This window comes from Pleurodeles waltl, chromosome 9 (assembly GCF_031143425.1).
Source record: "Pleurodeles waltl isolate 20211129_DDA chromosome 9, aPleWal1.hap1.20221129, whole genome shotgun sequence".
In the NCBI taxonomy this organism is placed as follows: Eukaryota; Metazoa; Chordata; class Amphibia; order Caudata; family Salamandridae; genus Pleurodeles; species Pleurodeles waltl.
The window spans coordinates 815,545,956-815,566,303 of NC_090448.1; the positions used below are offsets into that span (position 1 = coordinate 815,545,956).

The 20,348-nt window shown below is 46.5% G+C and overlaps 1 protein-coding gene across 1 annotated transcript in view; it reads right to left on the bottom strand.

Annotated features, from left to right (window-relative positions):
• Window positions 1-20,348, bottom strand: part of NUMBL (NUMB like endocytic adaptor protein) — a 253,850-nt gene that overhangs the window by 11,557 nt on the left and 221,945 nt on the right. The gene's annotated exons all lie outside the window — the stretch shown is intronic.

A 20,348-nucleotide genomic window follows, 5' to 3' on the forward strand; every position in this document is an offset into this window, starting at 1 on the left:
GCACGCTTGCTTGAGTGTGGTACTGTATACAACAATGGGCTTGCAGCCCGCCCATTGCACAGCAACCGTTGGCTTCATTGTCGCTCTTATTTAGTGCCTTCTAATTTCCTCTTCTCTCGTATGGAGCATGGAGAAAGTACTAATTTCTTCATGTCCACTGCTGTCCTTCCTTTGATAGCGCTTTGACTTTTTCTTTTTCCCCCGTTGTCTTGTTGAACCTATTGCCAATCGTTTTACTGTGCCACACACACTTCAAAGAAGCCCTTTTCTCCTTTGAAATTGATGTTTTTTGTGAAAACAGATGTTATCAGCGTTTATTGTGACATGAGTGATATCTGCTTCCAAATGCATTTTCACTAAGACATGGGCAATATTACTTTAATTATGTGATAGGATTTTTGCCACGTCATAATTTTATCTTTTTTCGCGCATGGGGAGATTAATCAATTTGCTTGGAATCACAGGGGTGTCGTGCTGAGCCTTAACATGCATTGGCAAAGCCAATAGGGCTCGCCTTTGAGACTATTGGCACTGCTGCCACTGCCTTTTGTTAATGCTGCATAGCAGGGCATTTCAACTTTGGCAATTATTTGTATCCATGCTGCATACCAGCATGGGTGCTGTGCAGCATGCCCAAAAAAATAATAATAAAGAAAAAACTATGATGAATCCAGCACTAATGCACTTTAAAATAAAAACGCGCATTAGCTCTGGTTGGTCATCATGCTTTCTTAAATGAGTCTTAGCCACACTGCAAAGCATCCGTGATGCGGGACAGCATGGCTACAAAACATTGCCAAATCCAACAGCTCTCACAGACAAGACCTACTAGCTTTGCCAATGCTCGTTTCTTTTTAGTTAATGGTAAAGAGCATAAACAAGAAGCACTGGCAAAGTCAGCAGCCGAGACCTATTGCCTTTGCCAGTGCTTGTCATAACAGGCAAGGAGGCTTACTTTCCAGAACAGAGACTAAGATGTAATTCCTTTTAGGGGAAACAATGGTGCAGGTGATTTCCACGAGTGGGAGCTTGTCAGACCATGTTCAGGAGGCCACAGGGCACCGAAGGGGCTACTGGTGCCACTGTGGTGGTTGAGTTTACTTGCCACTGGTGTCCACGGGTCCTTCCTACTATGGCTCCGCAAACTGGCCTAAGTATAAGCCTGTCCGCGCTTATCTCTTAGCGTAGTGAGGGACGGCATTCACTGGCATAGTGTGGGGGACACAATTTCATAACTCAAAAATCAACAGTGGCACAATACTGTCACTGTCTACCCAGTGCCTGTATTTTTTTTAATTAAAGCACTTTTTAGCCTCACAGTACTGAAAGAATACTACAAAGTTTAGTACAGTACACACGGCAGTGATCCTGGTCACAATTCTCCCTTTTGGCACTATGCCTGCTGATCCCTACTTGTGTGGTCTCTCAGCCAGCAAACCCTTGATGAGCTTGTCCTCCCCCCCAACAGTATGAAGCACGTATTTGGCTCAGGTATGGAATATGGTGCCACTCCCATCAAATGTGCAACCAGTTCATGCATTTTGCATGTTTTTACCCTTGGTGGTGTAGTGGGTACAAAGCTAGCCTCTGAGCCTCTCCATTTGATTAGCCCAGATTCAGCACCTTAGTCTTCTCCTTGCAAGCAGAGGCCCAAGATAGTTGAAGGCCGCCTTTAAAAGCTGCAGAAGAGGTCAAGCAGGGCCCACGTCAGCAGCCCCGGTGCTTCTGCCATGATGCTGATCCTGCTGGCAGGATGGATGCAGCCCTGCTTCAGCTGTGTGCCAATCCTCACAGTATGGATGCTGACTGGGCAGATATGATTATCCGGGTAGTTGCACCACGACCGTTCTGATATGTTCACAAAGACACTTATAGTCCAGACCGGGTCGACACAATCACCATGACACTTGCAGCCCCGGCTGGACGTGCATGATCACCAAGGTAGTTGCATTCACATAGGCTTAGGTCCAAGTGAAACAATTTGAGGGAACCTATCCAGTGGGGCATACAATAGGAAAATTATTTTCCGGGTACAAATCAAACATCTCTCCTTATAGCCTTCTTCTGTTGGCCATTCCATTCTCACTTATATTCTCTGATAGGAGAGCAAATCAGCAGAGACCATATTCTAGGGTCTCGAAACTCTATTTAATGTTTTATAATGCAAATGGAGGACATTTTATGTTGCACTCGATAACCTGTATTCAACCGTTTACTCCCCAACCATCCTGCCGCGGAGAGGCGCACTGCAGTATCACACACTAGTCCTGGTAAGGATGTGGGTTAGTTTGGCTCAAGCCTGCTGCCTTAGGAAAGAAAACACTAACCTACTGTGCGGTACACATCCAAATGATAACAGCTGCAGTTTTCTACACTCAGACTTGTGCAGGCCCCCCTCGTGGTGAGCTACGGAACAGCTTGTTGTTTTCACTGAACTCAAAAGCCTGATTCACCCCCAACAGGATACAAATCAACGAACTGCGGATTACATCGGTGCGAGCACGCTCGCCGCCTGGGTCACTGTGTTAGCTGAATGCAGACATTAGATAGGTAAGCTAAGAGGGGCTACCGTATGGTTAGCCTGAGTATTATATAGTAATGCTAAATAACCCATCTGGCCCACACTAATACCAATACCATAACACTCAGGGGTTGGCCGCCAATCTAACCCTGGCATAGCACCTGCTGTTAGGGGTCTTCCCCCTTGCCCGGTACTGTAAGAGCCAATAAACCAGCCAATGGATTAACTGAGGAGATCGGTCACATCCTGCCGGCCCATCTCGGGACTCTAACCTAGTCCAGCACTGCAGGTTCTATCTACAACAGTGTAGTCCATTCTTTCCATCTCACAATGGCATACAGATATGGATGATTGTAACACAGCCATCCACGCAGAGCGCACGAACACTTTGCTCTCTAACCACACCTGCTCAGAAAACAAATACTTTAAATGAAATATCAGGCTGGGCAACCGCGTGCACTAACCAGCTAGGTAGACTATGATCAAAATAAATACCATAAAAGGCTATGCAAAGCCGTACAAAGATGTCAGCTAATTGGAAACTATAAAATGTGCATCTGTCCACTAAACTGCGGTATAGATCTAAAACATAATGTTTGAGGCTTGCGAATGCTGTATTTTACACTGCCTCTTTAATAGAAATGTTTTCCACAGATTCTTCCTAATCTGGCCATAAGGTGCCGCCAACCTCAAACACATCTTGAGGTCCCTGAATGCAAACCAAAGACGGGTGAAAAGTAGAACCGATGTTCAGTTCCGATTATCAACTGGTATTCTTCACAAATCCAAATTCTCCCTCTTCGCCCTACTAATTTAAGACTGTCAAACCACCGCCAGTGCTTCATTTATGCCTCTCAGTGAAGGCGAGGGACATAGTTACTCACTTTTGGGACCGAACTTATTTTTCAACATCAAACTTTTGACCCAGAGCAAGAGAAAGAAAGGGGAGAGCGGAGGAGGAGGAAGAGAAATAAAGAAAAAAAGAGCGAGAAAGCAGGGATGAAAAACTTGCAATAGGAAGATAAAGAGGCAGGAGATGCAGGGTTGTCGAAGAAAGACGAATAAACAGAATTAAGACTAAGCCCGCTCAACTGAGTTGGGGGTCTTGGGGCATGATCCTAGCGGCCGACCCCTTTATTGCTCATTCCACTTTCATCTCGGGATGTGTAGACTGACTCCCCATATCCTACAACGACAGCCACAACATTTCTGTTTAGGTTGTGAGCGAATCAGAGGCCTTCGGTAAGCAAACCCGGCTTTAGGTTTGTGGACCCAGAATGGCCACTAGTCGAAAAAGCGCCCTCGTCACATTGGATTACTTTATTTGTTTTCAATATGGGCTTGCAGGCATTTTATGGATTAACAACGCAGGAACCTATGTTGATTGACAGGACGGCTAAATTTTAAGTCTACAAAAACTACTTTTTAATGTTAATTTCTTAAAAAAGACTGACATTACACCAAACTAAGCATAGGCACTTCCTTTAATAAAGTTATATTTTCATGCTACGCTTCGTGTAATTCTGCCAAATTTAGTACAATTCCTTTCTGCAGTGTTTAGGTTTCACCAGAGACACGCATGGGCTATCACTTGTGAGACCTTTTGTTAACTAAAAAAAAAAAAAAAAAGGCTGAGAGCACAACATTTGTTTACCTCTGGTTGGCTTCGTTGTCACTTTCATTTCATTCATTATCATTGGTCAGCATGTGCCAGTTTCACTTTCTCTTCCTGTGTTTATCCCTTCCATGTCGCATGGACCAAGTACTGAGGAATTGATTTATTAGGTTCCTTATGCGGCTTCTGCTCAGATTCAATTATTTTTTTTTCTTTCCCCATTGCTGTTGCTTCAACATCACTGTTGTGTACCTGTAGTTGCGTGCACCTGCCCGCTCCCTGTCGCGGCTTACCCCTTCCGTCATTGTGTTTGCATCTCCTGCTCCCTACCCTACCTGTCTGTTCCTCTCCTTCCTTGAGTTTCTCTTCTTTTCTTTCAGCTCTTTCTTTCCTTGCATTTTTTCCTTTCCTGCGCTGATTTCCTTCCTTTCTTACCTGCGCTTATTCCCAGTTTCCAAGCGAGAGCTCCTAGAAGCTCGGTGCATTCCCCGGATGTCTGGGCTACAGTACTTTGCAGTCAGTTTCCTGGCGAGTAATGGAGCAAGCAATCCGTAAATGAAAGTCTGTTCTACTTCCCACCAAGGCAGTTTGAGAGCTCAGCACACGGCTCGTTTTTATTCATATTCTTTCACACGTGTCATTTACCAAAGGCAATATACCGATGGCTGAAATAACACCCGTCACTATTCGTTTATGAAATAGGCGTTTTTTTTAACCAACCCACAAATTTGCTGTTTCTATATGTTTATAAGAAAAGTAGAAGCAACGTTCACCTTCGAGCTCCATCCCCTCAGACAGGTTATGAGTCGCGAGTATTTAGTTTCGTTCTGACCTTTCATGATATAGTTCAGACATAAGAAACAGTGTCGTCAGCGAGGGGATAGCTTGTATTCTGTGTGTGTGAGATCCAGCCTTATTTCATATTTTTGCGATCATTCCAAATATTGCAAATGATGATGGTTATTAATATTAGATGCTATAATTGGTGCTGTAATCACCATTACTTGTATTATATCCATTTATTTTTGCCATTATTTTTACCATTACTACTTTAATCATTAGCGCTATTATTAGCATTATTCTTTTCAGCACAGTCATTATATAAGATTTAGTGCATTGTGTTCTTATTCTGAGGACCTATTGGCACGAGGGAAGGCAGATCATATAAATTAGTAAATGCAGCAGGGCCAGCTTTAGCGTTGGTGGCGCCCTGTGCAACAGTCTTTTTTTGGTGCCCCCCACTCCATGACGGCCTCCTCAGATCCCTCACTACCACCTGGCAAATGTGCCACTAATCTCTCCTTAGCCCCCCTTTCACATACATTCATTTGTTTAAAGCGCTTGTAAAGCTGGCTTTCTTAATCCACTCAGCTATCCACACAAAATATCATTCTGTTCTCTGCAGCAGGCATATTAACCCTCTGCACTACTTTAAGGCAAGTCAAAGCTGCCCACAAAACTCCGATCTTTCTCTCTCTAGCAAGAACATTAATAAAAAAAAGTATCTTGACACTTTAATTGCTTCCTGAAGGTTGGACGCACAAGAAACGTTTCAGGAAGTTCTTATAAACGCAAGTTTTGTAAGTTATTGCTAAACACAGTGCCCCCATGAGGTCAGCACCCTGTGTGACCGCATCGCTCTAAAGCCGCCCCTGAAATGGAGCCTCCCGGTGATCCATGTTATAATGACCAGGGTCACTGTAATTGTCTCAATTGTGGGGCTACGGTGACTTGCGCATAGTTGTATTTTTGTTGCATTTTTCTCTTAATCGATTATGTGCTGCATTATTTGCAAATTTTAACAAAAATATGTTTCTAGCATTAGCGGTTCAAAAAAATACTAATAACACAGCAACATGTGTTGGCACACAGTGGAAGGCCCTTTGCAAAGGTTAGCTGGTCACCTTTCTGTACCTTAGTGCTATATTTAGGAGTTAAACTGGGACTGATGAAGTGGGACAAATGTCCAGACAGAGTTAACAAGTTTCAAAATGACAAAATATGCCTCATAATTTGCCTTTTCTTGCTGCATAATTTACTTAACTCTGCCGCATAATTTGGTCCTCTCCTGCTGCATAATTCCAGAGGCCCGATTATGAGGGAGAACAAAACGTGTGACCCCTTCCATCCCTGAAAGGAAGGGCCTGAGGTATCTGGATCACGGAACAGCGCCACTCTGTTCAAACGCACGCTTTCCTAGTGCTTCTGTTCTCGCAGAGGTCTGAAGGGAGCCAGACTGGCGAACCTGGGCAGCCCGAGGCCCTCGTGCAATTTGGATGTCATTGTCTTAAGCACATGCCCTTAGCGCCTCCTGAACCCTCCCCACCAATTCGGCAGAGACGCAAAAGACTCCCTTCTCACACAAATCACGTGGAACTCAACCACAGCAGACGAATTGTATACCCTTTATACTTTTAGCTTTTAGATGCTGCTCTTGTCGTGTTGGCAGTGACGAGGAATGATCCATTTATTTAAACATGGCTCTTCAGCATGGCTAAAAGACATGAACAAGGCAAATAACTCCTGCACAGGCTCTGTCAATGCTCGTTTCTGTGTCAGTTGCCTGCTGTGGCGATAAAAACGGGAAAACTAACTTTTTTGCCTACCTCTTCTTCCCCACCCTGCTTGAATGGTCTTGCCAAATTGAACCCAGATCGGCTGAGCTTTTTTTTTGTGGAAAGTTTCAGGCAGATTTGTCGAACACCACCAAAATTATTAGCAAAACAAAAATGTATTTCTAATGGAAAGTCAGACATAACTACAGAAGCTTTATCTATATATTAACAGAAATAGGGCAAGACTGGGCGAGAGATAGCTCAAGAGACAGAAACAGAGTGTGACAGAGACAGTGAGAGCGATGGAGAGAGATATAAATATAATAGGCAGAGAGTTGGAGGGAGGCATAAAGGAGGGATATTGGTAATTATGGTGAAGATGACATAATTAGACACCTGCTGTGACTTCAAAACCTGAACTCTTAAGCTTCCCTCACCTTTCAGTTGTGATGTCATAGCCTTACCTCCCCGGATGCTCTCTGACCCCTACTGTGATGTGACAGCCTAAACCTCTCAGGATCTGCAATACCCACTGAGATGTGACAGAAAATGAAAATGTCACTTACCCAGTGTACATCTGTTCGTGGCATTAGTCGCTGCAGATTCACATGTTTGGCACAGTCCGCTGCCTGGTGTTGGGCTCGGAGTATTACAAGTTGTTTTTCTTCGAAGAAGTCTTTTTGGTCACGGGACCGAAGGACTCCTCCCTCTTTGGCTCCATTGCGCATGGGCGTCGACTCCATCTTAGATTGTTTTCCCCGCAGAGGGTGAGGATGGAGTTGTTTGGTATAAATAGTGCCCATGCAATGGAGTGAATATGTATGTATGATAAGAGTTTCTAATAATTATTTACAAATGTTCAGATGTTTAAGGTTTATGATCTACTTCTAAACGGCTACAGGCTTCCCGGGGAGGTGGGAGGGTACATGTGAATCTGCAGCGACTAATGCCACGAACAGATGTACACTGGGTAAGTGACATTTTCAGTTCGATGGCATATGTTGCTGCAGATACACATGTTTGGCATAGACTATAAAGCAGTTACCTCCCCTAAAAGCGGTGGTTTAGCCTGTAGGAGTTGAAGTAGTTTGGAATAATGTTCTTAGTACAGCTTGGCCCACTGTAGCTTGTTGTGCATTTAGTACGTCTACACAGTAGTGTTTAGTAAACGTATGAGGCGTAGACCAGGTTGCAGCCTTACATATTTCGCTCATAGGAATGTTTCCTAGAAAGGCCATTGTAGCACCTTTCTTTCTGGTTGAGTGTGCCTTTGGTGTAATAGGCAATTTTCTTTTGGCTTTAAGATAGCATGTTTGGATGCATCTGACTATCCATCTAGCAATGCCTTGTTTAGAGATTGGATTTCCTATGTGTGGTTTTTGAAAAGCTATGAACAGTTGTTTTGTTTTCCTGATTAGCTTTGTTCTGTCAATGTAATACATTAGTGCTCTTTTGATGTCTAATGTATGTAGTGCCCTTTCAGCCACAGAATTTGGTTGTGGGAAGAACACTGGCAATTCTACTGTTTGATTTAAACGGAATGGTGAGATTACTTTTGGCAGAAATTTTGGATTTGTTCTTAGAACTATTTTATTGTTGTGTATTTGAATAAATGGTTCTTGTATGGTAAATGCCTGTATTTCACTTACTCTTCTGAGGGATGTGATTGCAATGAGAAATGCGACCTTCCAGGTTAGATATTGCATTTCACAGGAATGCATGGGTTCGAAAGGGGGACCCATGAGTCTTGTTAAGACGATGTTAAGATTCCATGAAGGAACTGGTGGTGTTCTTGGTGGTATAATTCTTTTTAGCCCTTCCATGAATGCTTTAATAACTGGTATTCTAAATAGAGACGATGAATGAGTAGTTTGTAGGTAAGCAGATATAGCTGCGAGGTGTATTTTTATAGATGAAAAAGCGAGATTTGCTTTTTGCAAATGTAGTAAGTATCCTACTATGTCTTTAGTAGAGGCATGTACTGGTTGTATTTGATTGGCATGGCAGTAGTAAACAAATCTTTTCCACTTAGATGCATAGCAGTGTCTAGTGGAAGGTTTTCTAGCTTGTTTTATGACCTCCATGCATTCTGGTGTGAGGTCCAAGTGTCCGAATTCTAGGATTTCAGGAGCCAAATTGCCAGATTCAATGATGCTGGGTTTGGATGTCTGATCTGTTGTTTGTGTTGTGTTAACAGATCTGGCCTGTTGGGTAGTTTGACATGCGGTACTAGTGAAAGGTCTAGTAGAGTTGTATACCAAGGTTGTCTTGCCCATGTGGGTGCTATCAGTATGAGTTTGAGTTGGTTTTGACTTAACTTGTTTACTAGATATGGAAGGAGAGGGAGAGGGGGAAAAGCGTACGCAAATATCCCTGACCAATTCATCCATAGAGCATTGCCTTGTGATTCGCGGTGTGGGTACCTGGATGCGAAGTTTTGGCATTTTGAGTTTTCTCTTGTTGCGAACAAATCTATCTGGGGTGTTCCCCAAATTTGAAAGTACTTGTTCAGAACTTGGGGGTGAATTTCCCATTCGTGGACTTGTTGGTGGTCTCGCGAAAGGTTGTCTGCTAGTTGGTTTTGTATTCCTGGAATAAATTGTGCTATTAGGCGAATGTTGTTGTGAATCGCCCACTGCCAAATTTTTTGTGTTAGGAGGCACAATTGTGTTGAGTGTGTTCCTCCTTGTTTGTTTAGATAATACATTGTTGTCATGTTGTCTGTTTTGACAAGAATGTATTTGTGTGTTATTATGGGTTGGAAGGCTTTTAACGCTAGAAATACTGCCAGCAGTTCTAGGTAATTGATATGAAATTTTGTTTCGTGTATATCCCATTGTCCTTGAATGCTGTGGTGATTGAGGTGTGCTCCCCACCCTGTCTTGGAAGCATCTGTTGTTATAACGTATTGAGGCACTGGGTCCTGAAATGTCCGCCCTTTGTTTAAATTTTTGCTGTTCCACCATAGAAGCGAGAGGTATGTTTGGCGGTCTACCAACACCAGATTTTGAAGTTGACCCTGTGCCTGTGACCATTGTGATGCTAGACACTGTTGTAAGGGTCGCATGTGTAGTCTTGCGTTTGGGACAATGGCTATGCATGATGACATCATGCCTAGAAGTTTTTGCGCAAATTTTGCTTGTATCTTTTGGTTTGGAAACATAGCACTTATTAGCTTGTGGAATGCCTGCACTCTTTGTGGACTTGGAGTGGCAATTCCTTTTGATGTGTTGATGGTTGCTCCTAGATATTGTTGTGTTTGACACGGTTCTAGGTGTGATTTTGTGTAGTTGATGGAAAACCCCGGTTTGTGAAGGGTTTGTATGACAAAGGTGGTGTCGCTTGCGCATTTTTTTACTGTGTTGGTTTTGATTAGCCAGTCGTCTAGGTAAGGGAACACATGTATCTGTTGTCTCCTGATGTGTGCTGCTACTACTGCTAGACATTTTGTGAACACTCTTGGTGCAGTTGTTATTCCGAATGGCAACACCTTGAATTGGTAATGTATTCCTTTGAATACGAACCGTAGGTACTTTCTGTGAGAAGGGTGTATTGGTATATGAAAGTACGCATCCTTTAGGTCTAATGTGGTCATGTAATCTTGCTGTTTGAGCAGTGGAATGATGTCTTGTAGTGTGACCATGTGAAAATGGTCCGATATGATGTAGGTATTTAGTGTCCTGAGATCTAATATTGGTCTCAATGTTTCGTCTCTTTTTGGAATTAGAAAGTACAGGGAGTAAACTCCTGTGTTTTTTTGTTGTACTGGTACTAATTCTATTGCATCCTTTTGCAGTAGTGCTTGAACTTCTAGTCCTAAAAGTTCTAAATGATGTTGTGACATTTTGCGTGTTTTGGGGGGGATGTTTGGTGGGAAGTTGTGGAATTCTATGCAATAGCCATGGTGGATTATTGCTAATACCCAATTGTCTGTTGTAATCTGTTGCCAAGATTGATAGAATTGGCTTAGTCTTCCCCCCACTGGTGTTGAGTGAAGGGGTTGCGTGACGTGAAAGTCACTGTTTAGGTGGAGGTGTTTTTGGAGTTTGGAATCTTCCCCTACTCCTTGGGAATTGACCCCCCCGATATCCCCTGAAACCTCCCCTTTGGAAGGAACCCTGATATGGTGTGGTTCTTGATTGTTGGCTGGTGGTGTCTGTGGGTTGGCCACGAAACCCCCCTCTAAATGGAGTTTTCCTGAAAGAGCCTCTGCTCTGCGGGGAGTAGAGTGCGCCCATGGCTTTGGCCGTGTCTGTGTCCTTTTTAAGTTTTTCAATGGCTGTATCCACTTCCGAGCCAAACAGTTGTTTCTCGTTGAAGGGCATATTAAGGACAGCCTGCTGGATTTCAGGTTTGAAGCCTGAAGTGCGTAGCCAAGCGTGTCTCCTTATGGTGACAGCAGTGTTGACTGTTCTTGCTGCAGTATCGGCTGCGTCTAGTGAAGAGCGGATTTGATTGTTTGAGATCGTTTGTCCCTCTTCCACTATTTGCTGCGCCCTTTTTTGGTATTCCTGGGGAAGATGGTCTACGAGAAGTTGCATCTCGTCCCAGTGTGCGCGGTCATATCTGGCCAGCAGCGCTTGTGAATTTGCGATGCGCCACTGGTTGGCTGCCTGTGACGCCACTCTTTTCCCTGCCGCGTCAAATTTTCGGCTTTCTTTGTCCGGAGGTGGGGCGTCGCCAGATGTATGTGAATTTGCTCTTTTGCGAGCTGCCCCTACTACCACAGAGTCGGGTGGTAACTGCGAAGTAATAAACACTGGGTCTGTGGGTGGTGGTTTGTATTTCTTATCCACCCTTGGGGTGATGGCTCTTGATTTTACGGGCTCCTCAAAAATTTGTTTTGCGTGCCGTAACATCCCTGGTAGCATTGGGAGACATTGATATTGGCTATGTGTAGCCGAGAGGGTGTTAAATAAGAAATCATCCTCTATAGGATCGGAATGCAGTTGGACATTGTGGAAGTCTGCAGCCCTAGCCACCAGTTGCGAGTATGAGGTACTGTCCTCTGGCGGTGACGGCTTTGTGGGGTATGACTCGGGATCATTGTCCGGCACTGGGGTGTCATACAGGTCCCAAGCGTCTTGATCCTGATCGTCATGACTTATGGTAGTTTGCGCTGGTGAGTGCATTTGTGGCGGTGTTTGTGCCGGCGATGCCTGTGGAGGAGAGGGCGGAGGCGTGACTTTTTTAACCACTTTGGCTTGTGGTTGTGTGTCATCCTTTGGAAGTCCGATCCTTCTTTTCCTCATGATTGGGGGAAGGGTTTGTAGGAAGTTGGCTCTGTATGTGCTATTTCAAAGTAAGGAATAGCATGCACAGAGTCCAAGGGTTCCCCTTAGAGGTAAAATAGTGGTAAAAATAGATAATACTAATGCTCTATTTTGTGGTAGTGTGGTCGAGCAGTAGGCTTATCCAAGGAGTAGTGTTAAGCATTTGTTGTACATACACATAGACAATAAATGAGGTACACACACTCAGAGACAAATCCAGCCAATAGGTTTTTTATATAGAAAAATATCTTTTCTTAGTTTATTTTAAGAACCACAGGTTCAAATTCTACATGTAATATCTCATTCGAAAGGTATTGCAGGTAAGTACTTTAGGAACTTCAAATCATCAAAATTGCATGTATACTTTTCAAGTTATTGACAAATAGCTGTTTTAAAAGTGGACACTTAGTGCAATTTTCACAGTTCCTAGGGGAGGTAAGTATTTGTTAGGTTAACCAGGTAAGTAAGACACTTACAGGGCTTAGTTCTTGGTCCAAGGTAGCCCACCGTTGGGGGTTCAGAGCAACCCCAAAGTCACCACACCAGCAGCTCAGGGCCGGTCAGGTGCAGAGTTCAAAGTGGTGCCCAAAACACATAGGCTAGAATGGAGAGGAGGGGGTGCCCCGGTTCCGGTCTGCTTGCAGGTAAGTACCCGCGTCTTCGGAGGGCAGACCAGGGGGGTTTTGTAGGGCACCGGGGGGGGACACAAGTCCACACAGAAATTTCACCCTCAGCAGCGCGGGGGCGGCCGGGTGCAGTGTAAAAACAAGCGTCGGGTTTTCAATGTTAGTCTATGAGAGATCTCGGGATCTCTTCAGCGCTGCAGGCAGGCAAGGGGGGGGATTCCTCGGGGAAACCTCCACTTGGGTAAGGGAGAGGGACTCCTGGGGGTTACTTTTCCAGTGAAAGTCCGGTCCTTCAGGTCCTGGGGGCTGCGGGTGCAGGGTCTCTCCCAGGCGTCGGGACTTTAGGTTCAAAGAGTCACGGTCAGGGGAAGCCTCGGGATTCCCTCTGCAGGCGGCGCTGTGGGGGCTCAGGGGGGACAGGTTTTGGTACTCACAGTATCAGAGTAGTCCTGGGGTCCCTCCTGAGGTGTCGGATCTCCACCAGCCGAGTCGGGGTCGCCGGGTGCAGTGTTGCAAGTCTCACGCTTCTTGCGGGGAGCTTGCAGGGTTCTTTAAAGCTGCTGGAAACAAAGTTGCAGCTTTTCTTGGAGCAGGTCCGCTGTCCTCGGGAGTTTCTTGTCTTTTCGAAGCAGGGGCAGTCCTCAGAGGATGTCGAGGTCGCTGGTCCCTTTGGAAGGCGTCGCTGGAGCAGGATCTTTGGAAGGCAGGAGACAGGCCGGTGAGTTTCTGGAGCCAAGGCAGTTGTCGTCTTCTGGTCTTCCTCTGCAGGGGTTTTTCAGCTAGGCAGTCCTTCTTCTTGTAGTTGCAGGAATCTAATTTTCTAGGGTTCAGGGTAGCCCTTAAATACTAAATTTAAGGGCGTGTTTAGGTCTGGGGGGTTAGTAGCCAATGGCTACTAGCCCTGAGGGTGGGTACACCCTCTTTGTGCCTCCTCCCAAGGGGAGGGGGTCACAATCCTAACCCTATTGGGGGAATCCTCCATCTGCAAGATGGAGGATTTCTAAAAGTTAGAGTCACTTCAGCTCAGGACACCTTAGGGGCTGTCCTGACTGGCCAGTGACTCCTCCTTGTTGCTTTCTTTGTTCCCTCCAGCCTTGCCGCCAAAAGTGGGGGCCGTGGCCGGAGGGGGCGGGCAACTCCACTAAGCTGGAGTGCCCTGCTGGGCTGTGACAAAGGGGTGAGCCTTTGAGGCTCACCGCCAGGTGTCACAGCTCCTGCCTGGGGGAGGTGTTAGCATCTCCACCCAGTGCAGGCTTTGTTACTGGCCTCAGAGTGACAAAGGCACTCTCCCCATGGGGCCAGCAACATGTCTCTATTGTGGCAGGCTGCTGGAACCAGTCAGCCTACACAGCTAGTTGGTTAAGTTTCAGGGGGCACCTCTAAGGTGCCCTCTGGGGTGTATTTTGCAATAAAATGTACACTGGCATCAGTGTGCATTTATTGTGCTGAGAAGTTTGATACCAAACTTCCCAGTTTTCAGTGTAGCCATTATGGTGCTGTGGAGTTCGTGTAAAACAGACTCCCAGACCATATACTCTTATGGCTACCCTGCACTTACAATGTCTAAGGTTTTGCTTAGACACTGTAGGGGCACAGTGCTCATGCACTGGTACCCTCACCTATGGTATAGTGCACCCTGCCTTAGGGCTGTAAGGCCTGCTAGAGGGGTGTCTTACCTATACTGCATAGGCAGTGAGAGGCTGGCATGGCACCCTGAGGGGAGTGCCATGTCGACTTACTCATTTTGTTCTCACCAGCACACACAGGCTTGTAAGCAGTGTGTCTGTGCGGAGTGAGGGGTCTCTAGGGTGGCATAAGACATGCAGCAGCCCTTAGAGACCTTTCTTGGCATCAGGGCCCTTGGTACTAGAAGTACCAGTTACAAGGGACTGATCTGAATGCCAGGGTGTGCCAATTGTGGATACAATGGTACATTTTAGGTGAAGGAACACTGGTGCTGGGGCCTGGTTAGCAGGGTCCCAGCACACTTCTCAGTCAAGTCAGCATCAGTATCAGGCAAAAAGTGGGGGGTAACTGCAACAGGGAGCCATTTCTTTACACAAGCCCCCCCCAGCCTACAGGCCAGGAGACTCAGCCCAAGCTGGGAGAGTCTTCCTAGTCTGTCAGGCGAGGAAGAGTAGGAGAAATAGGCTGGTTAGTTGCAGGGCCTACTCTGCCTTACATCCTTCTGTTCAGGTCATTCCCTTTGGGGAACTGACCCACTTCCACAGTGATAGGACCTAGTCTGAATTGCCTCTTGTCTGCCTCTTCAATGTCTCCACCCATTCTTTCTATTTTGGTCTTAGAGGTGTCCACCTCTGCTAACCTTATCTTGGCCAGGGTCACCCCTAGCTTACCCAGAGAGGTTACCCAGAGCTGGAGTAACCCCACCATGACCAATAGGGTCAGGGGGCCTAACTTGCTATTTGGCATGGGGTCAGACCACCATGCTAAGGATAGTGCAGCCATAAAGGCTAACACCCAGCAGAGGCCACTGACAGCTGTCAGTGCCCAGAACCACACCTTTAGCTCTTCACCTAAAAGGGAAGGGGCTAAGTTACAGGCTTCTTTGGGTTCAGGTTGCCTGTCTGCTGTATTGGAGTGGGGGGTTACCACATCTTGTAGTAAACACCCTTCTTCCACTCTTTCTTCTGTTAGCTGAGGAGCCACCCACTCAGGTTTAACAGTTGCCTGACTAGCCAGGACTTCTTGTGGGTCAGGTTGGACTTTATCAGGGCCATTTTTGGAGTTCTCCCCTACTGGAGCAGAATCTCCCTGGCTTGCTGTAACCTTGGCTAAAGGTTGTCCACCCCTCCTACTCTGTTTTCTTTTCTTCTTCTTCTGGGGCCTGCTTGCATTTACTGCAGAGGCAGGATTTCCAGAATCCTTGGGAGAGGACTGGCACTGGACCAGTTCCTCTCTTGGGCTCTGACTAACCTCTGGGTAGTCATTTCCAAGGAGACAATCAAGGGGGAGGTCTGTACTGACTACTACCCTTCTCCAGCTAAGAGTGCCACCCACTTCTATGGGCACTAAAGCCACAGGCCTCTTAGTGACCTTGTCTAGGCTAACTCTTACCCTGGCAGTCTCACCTGGGATGTACTGGTTTGAGAGCACCAGCCTGTCATGCACAATAGTGTGACTGGCACAAGTGTCTCTCAGGGCAGTGGTTGGGATTCCATTCACCAGTAGGTGGTGGAAGTGTCTACTTCCCTCTGGAATCTCCAACTCACCTGTTGGGCCCTGTTTCCAGTTGAAGGCTAGGAAGACCTCCTCATCTGAGGAGTCATCTCCCATGGCTACACTGGTTACCCCAGGAATTTTGTTCTGGGGTTTGTTTTTGGGACAAGAAGTGTCCTTGGTGTGGTGCCCAGACTGTTTACAGTTGTGGCACCATGCCTTAGTGGCATCCCAGTTCTTACCCTGGTACCCACCTTTGTTTTGGGTTGTGTCTTGGGGCCCACCCACCTGTTCTGGTTTTTGGGGGCCTACAGAGGACTCTTTTTCTTTGTTTCTAGTGTTACCCACTTTCTCCTGGGGAGTTTTTGTAACCCCTTTCTTTTGGTCACCCCCAGTGGAAGTTTTGGTTACCCTAGTCTTGACCCAGTGGTCTGCCTTCTTTCCCAATTCTTGGGGAGAAATTGGACCTAGGTCTACCAGATACTGATGCAACTTTTCATTGAAGCAGTTACTTAAAATGTGTTCTTTCATAAACAAATTATAAAGCCCAACATAGTCACACACTTCATTTCCAGTTAACCAACCATCTAGTGTTTTTACTGAGTAGTCTACAAAATCAACCCAGGTCTGGCTCGAGGATTTTTGAGCCCCCCTGAACCTAATTCTATACTCCTCAGTGGAGAATCCAAAGCCCTCAATCAGGGTACCCTTCATGAGGTCATAAGATTCTGCATCTTTTCCAGAGAGTGTGAGGAGTCTATCCCTACACTTTCCAGTGAACATTTCCCAAAGGAGAGCACCCCAGTGAGATCTGTTCACTTTTCTGGTTACACAAGCCCTCTCAAAAGCTGTGAACCATTTGGTGATGTCATCACCATCTTCATATTTTGTTACAATCCCTTTGGGGATTTTTAGGATGTCAGGAGAATCTCTGACCCTATTTAAGTTGCTGCCACCATTGATGGGACCTAGGCCCATCTCTTTTCTTTCCCTCTCTATGGCTAGGATCTGTCTTTCCAAAGCCAATCTTTTGGCCATCCTGGCTAACTGGATGTCCTCTTCACTGGGGCTATCCTCAGTGATTTCAGAGGTGTTGGTCTCTCCTGTGAGGGAACCAGCATCTCTGACTATTATTTTAGGAGTCAGGGTTTGAGGGACCCTGTTCTCCCTAGATAGGACTGGTAGGGGGGAATTTTCCTCCAAGTCACTATCCTCTTCCTCTGAGTTGCCACCCTCAGAGGGGTTGGCCTTTTCAAACTCTGCCAAAAGCTCCTGGAGCTGTATTTTGGTAGGTTTGGGGCCCATTGTTATTTTCTTTATTTTACAGAGTGACCTTAGCTCCCTCATCTTAAGATGGAGGTAAGGTGTGGTGTCGAGTTCCACCACAGTCACATCTGTGCTAGACATTTTGCTTCTAAAAGTTGGAATACTTTTTAAGAATCTACAACTGGTTCTAGAATCTAATTCAAACTTTTACAAACTTTTAAACTCTAAAAGACAATGCTAAACAGGGACTTAACACACAAGGCCCTAGCAGGACTTTTAAGAATTTAGAAAAATTTCAAATTGCAAAAATGCATTTCTAATGACAATTTTGGAATTTGTCGTGTGATCAGGTATTGGCTGAGTAGTCCAGCAAATGCAAAGTCTTGTACCCCACCGCTGATCCACCAATGTAGGAAGTTGGCTCTGTATGTGCTATTTCAAAGTAAGGAATAGCATGCACAGAGTCCAAGGGTTCCCCTTAGAGGTAAAATAGTGGTAAAAATAGATAATACTAATGCTCTATTTTGTGGTAGTGTGGTCGAGCAGTAGGCTTATCCAAGGAGTAGTGTTAAGCATTTGTTGTACATACACATAGACAATAAATGAGGTACACACACTCAGAGACAAATCCAGCCAATAGGTTTTTTATATAGAAAAATATCTTTTCTCAGTTTATTTTAAGAACCACAGGTTCAAATTCTACATGTAATATCTCATTCGAAAGGTATTGCAGGTAAGTACTTTAGGAACTTCAAATCATCAAAATTGCATGTATACTTTTCAAGTTATTGACAAATAGCTGTTTTAAAAGTGGACACTTAGTGCAATTTTCACAGTTCCTAGGGGAGGTAAGTATTTGTTAGGTTAACCAGGTAAGTAAGACACTTACAGGGCTTAGTTCTTGGTCCAAGGTAGCCCACCGTTGGGGGTTCAGAGCAACCCCAAAGTCACCACACCAGCAGCTCAGGGCCGGTCAGGTGCAGAGTTCAAAGTGGTGCCCAAAACACATAGGCTAGAATGGAGAGGAGGGGGTGCCCCGGTTCCGGTCTGCTTGCAGGTAAGTACCCGTGTCTTCGGAGGGCAGACCAGGGGGGTTTTGTAGGGCACCGGGGGGGGACACAAGTCCACACAGAAATTTCACCCTCAGCAGCGCGGGGGCGGCCGGGTGCAGTGTAAAAACAAGCGTCGGGTTTTCAATGTTAGTCTATGAGAGATCTCGGGATCTCTTCAGCGCTGCAGGCAGGCAAGGGGGGGGATTCCTCGGGGAAACCTCCACTTGGGTAAGGGAGAGGGACTCCTGGGGGTTACTTCTCCAGTGAAAGTCCGGTCCTTCAGGTCCTGGGGGCTGCGGGTGCAGGGTCTCTCCCAGGCGTCGGGACTTTAGGTTCAAAGAGTCGCGGTCAGGGGAAGCCTCGGGATTCCCTCTGCAGGCGGCGCTGTGGGGGCTCAGGGGGGACAGGTTTTGGTACTCACAGTATCAGAGTAGTCCTGGGGTCCCTCCTGAGGTGTCGGATCTCCACCAGCCGAGTCGGGGTCGCCGGGTGCAGTGTTGCAAGTCTCACGCTTCTTGCGGGGAGCTTGCAGGGTTCTTTAAAGCTGCTGGAAACAAAGTTGCAGCTTTTCTTGGAGCAGGTCCGCTGTCCTCGGGAGTTTCTTGTCTTTTCGAAGCAGGGGCAGTCCTCAGAGGATGTCGAGGTCGCTGGTCCCTTTGGAAGGCGTCGCTGGAGCAGGATCTTTGGAAGGCAGGAGACAGGCCGGTGAGTTTCTGGAGCCAAGGCAGTTGTCGTCTTCTGGTCTTCCTCTGCAGGGGTTTTTCAGCTAGGCAGTCCTTCTTCTTGTAGTTGCAGGAATCTAATTTTCTAGGGTTCAGGGTAGCCCTTAAATACTAAATTTAAGGGCGTGTTTAGGTCTGGGGGGTTAGTAGCCAATGGCTACTAGCCCTGAGGGTGGGTACACCCTCTTTGTGCCTCCTCCCAAGGGGAGGGGGTCACAATCCTAACCCTATTGGGGGAATCCTCCATCTGCAAGATGGAGGATTTCTAAAAGTTAGAGTCACTTCAGCTCAGGACACCTTAGGGGCTGTCCTGACTGGCCAGTGACTCCTCCTTGTTGCTTTCTTTGTTCCCTCCAGCCTTGCCGCCAAAAGTGGGGGCCGTGGCCGGAGGGGGCGGGCAACTCCACTAAGCTGGAGTGCCCTGCTGGGCTGTGACAAAGGGGTGAGCCTTTGAGGCTCACCGCCAGGTGTCACAGCTCCTGCCTGGGGGAGGTGTTAGCATCTCCACCCAGTGCAGGCTTTGTTACTGGCCTCAGAGTGACAAAGGCACTCTCCCCATGGGGCCAGCAACATGTCTCTATTGTGGCAGGCTGCTGGAACCAGTCAGCCTACACAGCTAGTTGGTTAAGTTTCAGGGGGCACCTCTAAGGTGCCCTCTGGGGTGTATTTTGCAATAAAATGTACACTGGCATCAGTGTGCATTTATTGTGCTGAGAAGTTTGATACCAAACTTCCCAGTTTTCAGTGTAGCCATTATGGTGCTGTGGAGTTCGTGTAAAACAGACTCCCAGACCATATACTCTTATGGCTACCCTGCACTTACAATGTCTAAGGTTTTGCTTAGACACTGTAGGGGCACAGTGCTCATGCACTGGTACCCTCACCTATGGTATAGTGCACCCTGCCTTAGGGCTGTAAGGCCTGCTAGAGGGGTGTCTTACCTATACTGCATAGGCAGTGAGAGGCTGGCATGGCACCCTGAGGGGAGTGCCATGTCGACTTACTCATTTTGTTCTCACCAGCACACACAGGCTTGTAAGCAGTGTGTCTGTGCGGAGCGAGGGGTCTCTAGGGTGGCATAAGACATGCTGCAGCCCTTAGAGACCTTTCTTGGCATCAGGGCCCTTGGTACTAGAAGTACCAGTTACAAGGGACTGATCTGAATGCCAGGGTGTGCCAATTGTGGATACAATGGTACATTTTAGGTGAAGGAACACTGGTGCTGGGGCCTGGTTAGCAGGGTCCCAGCACACTTCTCAGTCAAGTCAGCATCAGTATCAGGCAAAAAGTGGGGGGTAACTGCAACAGGGAGCCATTTCTTTACAGGGTTGATATCTTCCCTGTATCTTGCTGGATGCACAGTCTCTTTTGTGTGTAGTCCGATTCTACACTTTGGAGCTCTTGTCCAAATTTGTGCATTTGGCCACTTAGTCCTTGTTCCTCTGAGTAGGATGAAGGTGTGGTATTTTTCGGCGCCGAGAGAGAATCTTTTTTCGGTTTCGGCACCGACAGAATTTTTGTTCCTTTCGGCAAGGATT